General features: G+C 32.4%; 1 protein-coding gene and 1 pseudogene across 1 annotated transcript in view; one reads left to right on the top strand and one right to left on the bottom strand.

Moving 5' to 3' along the window:
* RNGTT (RNA guanylyltransferase and 5'-phosphatase) overlaps nucleotides 1–12,410 on the bottom strand; it is a 241,283-nt gene that overhangs the window by 181,399 nt on the left and 47,474 nt on the right.
* Nucleotides 3–121, top strand: LOC120595085 (uncharacterized; annotated as a pseudogene).

The raw sequence follows: 12,410 nt of genomic DNA, 5'->3' as shown, positions 1-12,410 counted from the left end.
CAGCGTACGGCCACACTACCCTGAACAAGCCCGATGCCGTCTGATCTCGGAAGCTAAGCAGGGTCAGGCCTGGTTAGTACTTGGACAGGAGACCACCTAGGAAGACCTGGTGCTGTAGGCGTAAAAAATTTAAAAAATAAGGGATTGTAAGCTGACAAGGTCCTTGCAGTCTGTGAGGTCAACCAAGGGTCGCCTCGCATAAAAAAAATTAAATAAATAAATAAATAAATAAATAAATAAATAAATAAATAAATAAATAAATAAATAAAATATTAGTTAACAGCATAAAGTGTAATTAAATCTATATGCATTCATATTCCCCCAACCCAAAAGAAACATAATTACCATCATAGCAATAAGAGTTCACTGATAAAGTCCCCTCCTATGTATGAGTTTAGAAAATCAACAAATTAACAGAGTTTGGGGTAATGCAACAGGTAGACTATCAAAGCATACCTTTCAACTAATGAACTGTCAAATCAGAACTGAATGTATTTGCTACCAGCAACACACATCGTGTTAATCGCCACCTGTGTAGGCTACAGTATGTTCTCTCCTCCTTTCCCCAATCTACAAAGAATTAGAGAATTATGGAATCTTAAAAGGCTAGAAGGATTCTTACATAGTCCCACTTCACCCAAGTAGCATATGCACATACATACGAGCACACACACATACTCCCACCTCTAGCCCTGCAACAACCCTAAAAGTGCTGAAAGCACAATAAACACCAGCTAGATTCAACTGCAAGTGAGAACCAAAAGTATTCATATAGGCATCACAAAAGACATAAAAATTATATGGTTCTACTACCTCCTACAGTTCGTAACTGTCTGAAAATATGCATTAATAGTCACTATACATAATAACAATAAAAACATATAATTCACCATTCTATAGAAAGAAGTTTCTACCTCAAAAACTAAATTTGAATATAATATAGATATCAGTATGTTCTAAGGTCACTTAAATTTGCTTCTTAATAGTCACGTAAGTCCAAAATATAAGCACTCTAAATCAATAATTGGATACAGACAGTTCAATAAATCGATTTCCTCAAATCCTCAAAAGTGATAAGGTTAGAACAGAAAATCTTAAGATACAACGTAAAGTTTTATACAACTGAATAAACTTAGCTAAATAAATGAGTTGTCATTTAAGTAAGGGAAGAGGAGGATTTCTCTTTGTTTTTAAATATTTCCTTACCCTGAAAAATATGACACATTAAAAAATAAAAACCTACAATTTCTAATTAGGTATATAGGTCACTGAACAAACTTGATCTCTCTGCCTTTCGTATCCTTATCCTGAGAAAACAGAGTAGATCCTTGCTACTTAAAATGTGATGACTGATAGCAATGGCATCACCTAGGAACTTGTTAAAAATGCAGAATCTTGAGCCGCACCCTAGACTTACTGAATCAGACTTACATTTTGACGAGATCCCAGGTGATTCATATGTACGTTAAATTATGAAAAGTGCTGGATTAAGTAACCTTAACACTCAAACAGGAAGCCAAACAATAGAAGTCAAAACAAGCTAAAGAAATTAAAATGTTTAAAAACATATGAAAAAAGTAGCTTCCACTAAAGCACCTGTCTAAGTTATATTTAATAGATTTTTCTTCTCTTCTACAGAAATCTTCAGCTACAGAAACATTCTTGTTTTGATGCTAACTATGGCAAAAGGAGCAAAGAGAAGTAAAGAAGACTAGGCAAGATCACAAGTTAGTTCTAATCACAATCTTCTAGTTTTCTCTTATTCAAAATCTTTGGAATTAGATGTACTCCAGAATGTTGAATTTAAAATAAAAATTTAGATAAATAAAAATATATATAATAAATTAAATTAAATAGGTGCAAACTAATTTTCCTCCCAAACCTTACTGACATTGAAATTGACCACACATTAAATTATTTTTTTAGTGGCACCAAGTACACAGTCAGAATAGCTACCATTTATAATTTGTCGTAAAGTAGAAAGTTGTGGAAAAGCAAGCAACATCTTTTTTTCCATGTTATTTCCTCTAGAACAATGAATATTTTTCTTATTTTAGTGAAAGGAAAAGAAAGACCTAATCTATAAGAAACTTGAAATAATTTTACTTTTAACATAAACATTATACTTCTATAGTTTACAGATCCTCATTTATTTTAAATTTACAGACCAATAACACAAGGTCTTTTTAAGAAAGATAATTATAAAAACATGTGGAAGATGCACAACATGATGATGCTTGATTTTATTTAATATCGCTTCATGAACATAGGGAAAATGTGAGTAAAATTATACCAAATGGTTTAAATGAATTTTAATTTCTCCATTTACTAGTACATAATGTTTAATGGATCACACTATTAGAAATTAACTGGTTTCCACTAGTCTTTGTTCATGTTATCATAAAAGTGACAGAAGAAATTCTAGATGCACCAATCTCAACAGTTAAACACTAAATACAAGTAGCTAAATACAACTGAGACTACAAAATAATGTGTATTTATAATATTAAAGCAAATGCCAAAGCCAAATCACAGAGTAGACTCAATGTGCAGTTGCTTAAGGTTTACTACTGTATTCTGTACCTCTAGCCAGCAGTTTACATCTTATCAGGCTAACACAACTTATAAAAGGCTAAAAAGCCATTCTAAATAATTCATGGAGGGACAAAATTTAGTTCTCTGCCCATGCAAAAGTATTTAAAGAGTTAAATTTTCCAAAGTCTAAGATGTTACTAAAATAAAATTTGTCCAAGAAAGCTCACCTGCCAGCCAAAATATCAGCAACAGCAGCAACATTTCAGCTGGGCTGAAAGCCAGGGATGCACGGTACTAAGATGGGCTACCTATAAAATCTTCAAATCAGACTTCACAATTTAAAAAAAAAAAAAAACTGTCATATTACTATTTTCATTTTCTTTACCTGGTTCACAGATATTAATGTCTTTGGGGAACCAAATTATCATTAACATGCAAAAACTGAATACTGTTCCTCAAGGAAGTAAAAATGATACATAATTTTTTTAAAAGGAAGCATATGGTTATAGAAATTTCTTTACCAAAACATAATTGGGCACATATACCAAAATCACTGTTCTTCATCTACCATGTATAATGTCAAATGACTTTTTTACCCTATGAACATAAATTTCACTATCTAAAATAGAAGAGTTTCCAACATCAAATTTTTCTATTAGACTCCTTCCAATACAAAGTACCGGAAGCAAAAAACCCATGGGTAAAGAGAATCTTTACATCTTTATTTCACTCTGAGATTTCAACATAAGAACGTCAGATTCTGGAAGCATATTAAATATTTTTAGGGACTTTAATATGGCAAAATCATTTTTACAAAATAGTTCCAAAATGATACTACACAGTCACCTACAAACAAAATAATTCAGATGCAGTTCCCAAAAAAAAGTCAACATTATCAAAGCTGTTATGTTTTCAGTATTGTTGTATACTGATCCCCCTAATTCTTACTAAATTCTTAATAATCCCAAACTAATATTTTAGGATGTATTAGATGTATAATAGACTAGATACAACTAGAATTTTACTTCATAAAAGCAGCCAGAAGTAAAGCTTGTCCTTTGCTGCCATCTAGTGAAGTCATTAAAAGTCAAAATAAACCAAAAGTAACTGGAAAAAAATTTTTTCAATGATGAATTTAACAAATCATTAAAACATACTACACTTCAGAACATGGTCCTTAAAATATCACTGCAGAAAATGCTACAAAGACATTCACTACAGCGGAATATTTTACTTTTTAAAAAATGTGTGTGTATTCCTACAAATGTATTCAAGAGTATACAAAATGTAGCAATAAATGATTATAATGAAGTGTTGGATGAATAATTACTCATATGAAACCTGTTATCTAGAATAATATTATCACAGTACTGGTATAAAAGCAGAAATTTCAAAACAATCTAAATTTCCAACCACACAGAAACTGTCAAATAAATTATGGTACATTCATGCAATGGGATATAATGATCCAGTATGAGCTCTTTTTCTCCCAATACTATGAAAATTATAACAAAGTTGTTGTTGCTGTTTTTAAGTATAAAGCCATCTGGTGGTTTTAAAAATATGTCTACAAGTCTTCAATCTTTTTGACATTCTTTCCTTCAAAAAAGTGAAGCTTAATTATTTCCCTCCCCTTGAGTGTAGGCTATATCTCATTTCCAACAAAGAGAATATGGCAGAAGTGATTGCAAATAACTTTTGAGATACGATTATATTATAAAAGGACTAGTACTTCCATCTTGGTTATCTTGGAGAATCTACTCTCTCAGATAATTTGCTCTGGGGGAAGTTAGCTGCCACGTGGTAAGGACACTCAGGCAGCTATGGGGACCTTCTTGGAACCCCAGAGTTAGTATGAAGAATACTTTAAACTTCAACAGATGCAGAAAGAAGCCTTCTCAGAGATTCCCTTATCAGACTAAGAGCAGAAACTTATGGAAGTGAGATTGCCATAAATCCCCTTTTGGGAGAAGTTTCACCACCAGGAAGATTAAGAATGAAATTCAAATCCCCATTCTGAAAGAGTTTTACCACCATGAAGAAGAAAAAGACCACTAGCACCAGCATAAACAAACATTATCATTAACTTTATGCCCTGTTTGTTGCCCTAAAAACTCATTTGTCTTTCCTAATAAAAACCCATTTGTTTTTCCCATAGAAGCCTTTCCTCCCCACTCCTCTTCTCCTATTAAGTTAGGTATATAAGCCCCTAACTTTAGCCATTTAGCAGGCCACTTTTGTACACTCCTATATGCATATAAACAAACTTCTCTTCTGTCTTTTGTTAGTTTAATTCTCAGGTCCCCACAAATACCAAACCTAAATGAGTAGAAAAAAGTTTTTCCTCCCCACACAGCCTAAGGACAGATGCACAAGGCAAGAAATGGAAGCCTCAGGCCAACAGCCAGCAAGGAACTGAGGCCTGCCATCGACCACATAACTGAGGTTGGAAGTGGAGCCCTTAGATGACATTAGCCCTCCTGGCCAACAACTTCATGACAACCTCATGATGGACACTGAGCCAGAAGTACTCATAATTGTTCCTAAAAACTATGAAATAATGTTGTTTTAGCTAATTGGGGGGTAATTTCTTAGGTAGCAATTAACACAACACACAACAATGAAGATAATGAGGGAAAAAAAGAACATCATCGGCAGATGAACTATTTCAATAGTTTACAAAAAGTAGTTGGAGAAGTGCTGAGAAGCACTGCAGAGGTAGCAACATCCAAAAATGAAGCTGCCTGTTTCTGCAAAACTCCAAAGATCCAACTCAAAAACATCAGCTACAAAGCAGTAAGTAATTCATTAGAAAGATAAAAAGGAAATGAGAACACCTCCCAGAAAGTGGAGAGACAAAGGAAAGTATGAGAGAAAAGATCAGAGATGAAAAAGAATCTAGAATATAGGAGGTATAACAACTAACGGTAGTTCTAGATAGAGAAAATAAGGGGGAAAAAATCAGAGGAAACAAAGCACAGAGAGAAGATAAAATTTTCCTCTGAAAGGAAGAACCCAGATTTTCAGATTCACAGAGATCACCAAGTATCCAGCACAATGACTGAAAAAGGGGGTTGAGAACTCCACATAATAAGACATCCACTTGGAAATTTTAGGCCAAGAATAAAGAGAAAATTCTAAAAGTTTCCAGAGGCAGACCACATACAAGGAATAACAGAATCAGAATATCAACCTTTTATTGATTAACAGAAGATAGTAAAGTTAAGATTTTTAATATTCTGAAAGACAACCAGTTTTAATCTAAAATTTAATACACAGCCAAACTACTAAATCCAGGGCATTTTCATACACCTAAGCATGCATATGGGTTACTTCCTACACATACTTTCTCAGGAAGTGATTTAAAGAAGTATCCCTGAAAAGTGAGAAAATAAACCTAAACAAAGAAAGAAAAGAAGAGTGAGGAGGGAGAAAAAACATGGAATCCAGAAAACTAGAACCAACCAAGATGAAAGTTGGCAACAGAACTTTACACAGAAGCTAGAAATCACAGAATATTCTAAAAGAGAGAAGTCTGGGATAACAAAAAATAATTGAAAGAAGAGATAAGATGACTAAAATCTTGAAAAAAACACTTGACTATTGGGTAATGGTAATTAGTAGAATGAAAAAGAACCTATTTATATTCAACAATAGGAACATTCTATTTTAAGTGGCAGAGAAATCATGACTTTGAACTGCGGAAAAGATAGCTATCATTTTGTGGTCAGCTCCAACCCTACACTTGTGTGTTCTCAGTATATCTTGGTTTGAGAAGCAAGCAAACTACGCTTCCCAGTCTCCCTTGCAAGCAGCCTGGAAGGAGACTGGAAAACAGGAGGAACTTGATTTGCTTCTGGCAGCATCTCAGGTGGCACTGAAGACAGCAACCACAGGATTATGGGCTCTGCTCCTCAGGGGACAGCCTCTCAGTGAGTGGCTGCTATGCGGCAGCACTGAGTGCATTCCAACAGCAACAGCCAGAGCTGAGGTACCTCTCCTCCATCATCATTAAGAGCAAGTGCCAACCAGGCTCCAACCAGAGGTGGCATCTGCTCCGTGATTACTGATCTTGAGGTAAAACTTTTGTTTCTCCATCTTTTCAATGCCTTTGTACACAATTCCATGTATTAAACCCTTATATATTTGAAATATATTTCTCTTTTCATGCCATAAAAAAGGAATTCTATCCCTTTCCGCTAATCTAAGCAATAGTTCAGTGAAAACAATTTAAGTATTTTTACCAGTTAAATTCAACTACATAGACTTAAAAAAAAATCTCCGTTTACCAGCATGTAAATGGAGTTGACAATATTGAAGTTACAGCTGACATAATAGAAGTAGAGGAAAGAGAAAACTCTAAAGTCTTCATCTCAGAAGACTCAAGAAAAACTATATAGGGGTTATTAGGATAAAGGGAAGATCAATGAAGAACAAACAATAATAGTTTAACTACGATGACAAACTAGAAGGTAGGCACCAAGATTCTGGTGAGCTACATCCTCAGTGACCACACAAGGAACTCACCTAAAGTTGACTCATAAACAGCAATATAAACATGTTATTTAGAGATTTTGGAATAATCACAGAATGAGTGAAAAACAAAAAGGGTTAAAAATGAATGACTAGAGATCAGTACTGACAGAGAGAAGGAAAGGATGGGGAAGGGTTCTAATGTTCTCCATTACAAGCTTTCCAGTATTATTTTATTCATTTAACCATAAACGAGTATTACTTTAATAGAGAAATAACTGTTAGTCATCTAACAGAAAATATTTAATGAAATGGAAAAATACTGAGGATACCTTAAGTAAAAATAGAAGATTGAACTATAAATCATAGATACGAAACAGTCTGTGTAGAAAACATATTTCACCTAATAGAAGCTCCAATATAACACGGACCACAGTGATTTCCAGCACCAACAATGGTACTTCGCACATAATACACACTAAAAACTATTATGAAATGAATACAGTTTCGTTATAACTAAACAAAAGAATATATAGACAGAGAGGATGGTGTGAAAGCATACACACCAAAATGTTAGCAGCAACCATCTCTAATTGACAATTATAGATGTTTTTCATTTTTGTCCTTTTCCTTACCTTCATTTTCTAAATTTTCTATAATAAATACAAATAACTTTTATAATGGGCAATATTTTTAAAGACACTGCCATTTATTCATTACAAGACCAGAAACACAAGACAAAAAAAGACATTTTCACTGAAATGTATATCAAGTCCAAGTCACAAAAAGTTAATAGTACTAATTATGGAAAAGGTTTAGTAAGGCACAGACATAGTCATTGATCTTGACCTAATTAAGATTTCAAAAGCATTCGGGATAATGGAATACTGCAAAATTATTATTCATTGCACAAATCAGGTAATCAGTTCCAATACTGATAAACAAATCACATGAAATCTACCAATTCTGTAAATAAAAAGCTTCTCTTAGTTATTTTAATTAGTTATTTTTAGATTAAGTAACTCAGTTCATGAGAATATAAAATATCTTTATCAGACTTTAAAGTGTAAAATCAAATGATATACTCATTTGCACTAAATATCATGAATATTACAGGTTATGCCTTTTAGAACTTTACAGCCACACACAAATTAAATATGTAAAATATGGTATCCTTTTAAGTGGTTTTCCATGAGGGAGAGTAATGCCATATCGATTTCGGCAGCACTTATGTATCAAAGGGGCAGAAAGATATGAGAAACATTTTGATTTTCATAAAACAATCAGTCTTCATGAGAAGAAAAGATCAAAAGAAATATTCTAAATGTTTTGTTTTATTTTGCATTAGTCCCTGACATGGCTGAGTACTTTCAATTTTCTTTTGTATAAAGTAGGCATTATTTTAAAAAATCAATTATAATTCAAACAATTTTTCACCAATTCAGGAAGGGAAATGGATTTGTTTTCTCCTTTTTACCCAACCTTGTACTTGCCAGTACTAGAATCACACATAATGGACTAGAATATGTGAGCAAATAACCAGTTCTTAAAGTATCAAGGAATCATGAAAAAATAAGTATGAAAATCCACTTAACATCTCATCCAACAGATAGCTCCATAACTGAGATGTGAACAGGATAAATGTTCTTTAGTATGGTTAGCAGCACTATTCGGTACTAAATAACAAATATATTTGTATCTCTTATTCCACTATCAAAGGTAAAAATGCATCTAGAACACCCAATATTACACTCCTAAAATCAAAATAAGCACTCCTATTTCACATTGTTCACCAAACAATGCTTCTTAGCAGTTCTTTGGTACTTATTTGTTCTGCCTTGTACTATACATAGTTTTACTACATCTCTTACTACATTGGAAAGCTGATTCAAGACAGGAATTGTATTTTATTTTCCTACGGTGTCTTGTATGTTATATATCATACAAAACTATTTGCCTTGCAATCAAAAGAAAAATAGAGCTAAATAGAAATTTGTATTTGCTCTGATTTCTTCCCTGAAATGAAAATGAAAAACAATCAAGTGAACAAATCTAAAGTAGTATACACATTATTTAATTGATCATAATTTGATTTATTTGTTCTGTTCCTAAGCAGCATAGAACAAGAGTTTTGTTTTTGTAGTTCACTGAAAATTATTCCAGAGACATGTGAGACCTCTTTCATATTCCTCTCAGTATGTAAGACTTTTCCATTCTAGCATCTCAGTCCCTTATCCACACTACTCCTATCTGAACATTCAGCTCTAGTCAGTAAAATGAACATCTGCTATAAACATTATTAATGAGATACATATGAAGGGATCCAAGTAAGCTAACTACATGGGGTAATTACACTGTTCTGCATAAAAAACCATTAGAACAGCAAATATAGAAGCTGCCTGAACATATTATAAATCGAGCACTCTGTTATAAGACATGGGACATGATTTTTATGAGGAAAAATTTATAAATTTATAAATTCAGTGAATTACTTAAATAAAAAAAATCTTGTCAAAGTACCAAGGAGTTAGTAAAATAACTTACAATGAGAAGAAAAACTTATTTCAACTTTTAATTTACTGAAGCAAATTTTAAAACAAAACGTCTTTATACTAAACTTTTTTCCTACCTTAAGCTCACTTTTATACTTTCTTAAAAATAAAGAAAGGAAAGAACATTTTAGATGTAAAGATAGTCTTTTAAGGAGAATGTATTCCATCATAGGTTGGCAAACTATGACCCAAGTGCCAAATCTAGCCTGCTACCTGTTTTTGTAAACAAAGTTTTATTGGAATACAGTTAATTCATTTGTTTATAAGAGGCAAAATGTAGCTGCTTTTGTGCTAAAATGGCAGAGCTGAATAACTGAGACAGAGACCACATGGCCCACAAAACCTAAAATATTTATTATCTGGCCTTTATAGAAAACATTTTGCTGAATCCTGGATTATACAAGAATCTTAAACCTGGGGATCTGTCTTAAGCGCTCCTGATCCATTCAGCACCTGACACAGAACCCCAGAAGTAACAAGTTTTCAATATCATTTCTGAATGAACAAAAGATGGGGATTCCCAGACCAGAGTTCAAGAAGAATGAATGTGACTACAATTTCCTACAAGAAGCATCATACAAATATATCTCGCTTACTTAAATAGATGTGTTATAAACAGCTGTCTATAAATTACATTTTCATAATGCCTAAGTGGCTTTTTCTAATTCCTGAAATAATTTACCTTGTATACTCAGTTTTTCTTAAAGCATGGTATGCTTATATAAGTGCATGTATTATATATCTATGTAAGTCAGAAGTATATGCGTGTGTAAATCAGAAGCTATCTTTTACTGTGTCTACTGAATACTAATTGCTTTAAATTACTTCATTTAATCCTTTTATAACTCTGTAAAGATAAGATCATTCCTATCTTATAGAAATCCAAACAAAAGTTCCTTCTTAAGTCCATCAAGCTTTAAATTCTGCCCTAGTGTATCATTTCCTTTGAAATATGCTTTATTTTGCTAAATGATTTACATTTTTGTTTAGGAATTAAATATGACATAGAGTTGTCATTTTTTTAAATCTCAAAAATTTCACAACCACAGTGTATCCATATATTTCTGCAAAGACATTAGCTACTTTTCACTGATTAATTCCTTCAGTGATTTCTTGAGGGCCTACCATGTGTCAAGCACTATTCTAGGCCCTGGGGACACAGTGGTTAGAAAGACAAAAGTCCCAACCCTCAAGAAGCTTGCTTCCATTATGATTATCAACTCATGACAAGGCTTTTACTTGTCAATTACAAATTATTCCCATAGCCTTACATTTTTCCTATGTCAAACAAAGTTTGAGTTATCTTTTACTTCACTATTTGTATTAAAATAGCAGTTACAAAAAATAATAATTTGTTTTTTAGCCTACATGATTCAGAAAGTTGAAATTAAATTTATACTATTTAATCTCTAGACTAAAAGAAAAAATTTAAATTACGAGATTAATTCTAAAATTTTTACGTAGTTCTAAATCTTCATCATTTTCACATGGATGTTGAATAAATTTTGAAAAACTATTTTGAAAATTGATGTTTTCTCTTTTAATTACATGAAAAATTCTGCTAATTAAGTACAGAGAGAAATTCTTAATAAAAGTTTGAGTATCTTCTCTTGGGAGATTTATAAAATTTGTGAAAGAACAGTATTTCACAATTACAAAATACTTCAATTCTAATTTTATCCGTAGTACCATTATATCACTTCTACTGGTTTTGTATTTCCACCCAGGAGTCCCCTCTTCTGCATCTCCACTATGACCAATACAGATTTTCCTAGATTCTATGCTCGGAATTCTCCCATGTGTCAAGCTACATGTAGTTCCCTAGATCGTTCACATTTTGTTTATGCTGTTCAAGTATTGTATTCTTTCATTTAATCGCTTACTTTATTAGTTCCTCCCACAATAATTTACTTATTTATTCATGCAGTCGTTTATTCAATTATTATTGCATACCTTTGTTGCAAGCAGGTGTGCAATCCACTTGTGAAAAGAGAAAAGCAAAATAAATAGTATCTTTTACTGAGTACCTAATGTATGCTAAGCAGTCTACTAACTGCTTTAAATTAATTAACTCATTTAATCCTTTTACAACTGTAAAGAGTAACAGATTATCTCCACCTAATATAAATGTTCTAGATGTATAACAAAAGGAAAAGATCTCCAATTCAATTTTAAGAAACTAGTACAAATTTCATAGCAAAACCACACAAGGATAATACAAAAAAATATAGACCAATCTCACTTATAAACATAAATGCAAAAAAAAATCAAATTGAATCCAACATCATATTGGAAAAAAAAGTAGTTCAACTTCAGAAAATCTATCAGTGTAATTGACTATACTAAGTGAATTTATAAAGTGAAAACTCATATGACTTTCCTAATGCTAAAAATGTATTTGATAAAATTCAGTGATGATAAAAATTCTTAGCAAACCAGGGATAGTAATTTTCTTAACTAGATAAAGGCTATATAGTAAAACCTACAGCAAATATCATTCTTAATACTAAAACCAAGGATCATTCCCACTGAAATTAACATGACAATATCCAATAACATATAATTACACATTGTCTAGAATAATTCCATTGTTTAGAAGTTCTAACTAGTGCCATAACACACACACACACACCAACACACACACACGTACTAATTATAATGAATTATAACTGAACAAAAAAAGAAAAATATTTTCAGATGGTAACTACATAAAAAATTCAAAAAATCTATATTCACACCATTAGAACTTACAAGAAGGTTCAGGAAGATTGCTATTACAATATCAACATGAACAAATGATTAGTGTCCTCATACTAGTGTATGAAGCCATCTGCCATGGGTGAGACGGTA

Source organism: Pteropus medius, unplaced genomic scaffold (assembly GCF_902729225.1).
Source record: "Pteropus medius unplaced genomic scaffold, Ma_sr-lr_union100, whole genome shotgun sequence".
Taxonomy (NCBI): Eukaryota; Metazoa; Chordata; class Mammalia; order Chiroptera; family Pteropodidae; genus Pteropus; species Pteropus medius.
The sequence above is the reverse complement of the archived record's forward strand: the minus strand, read 5'-3'. Positions and strand labels throughout refer to the sequence as shown.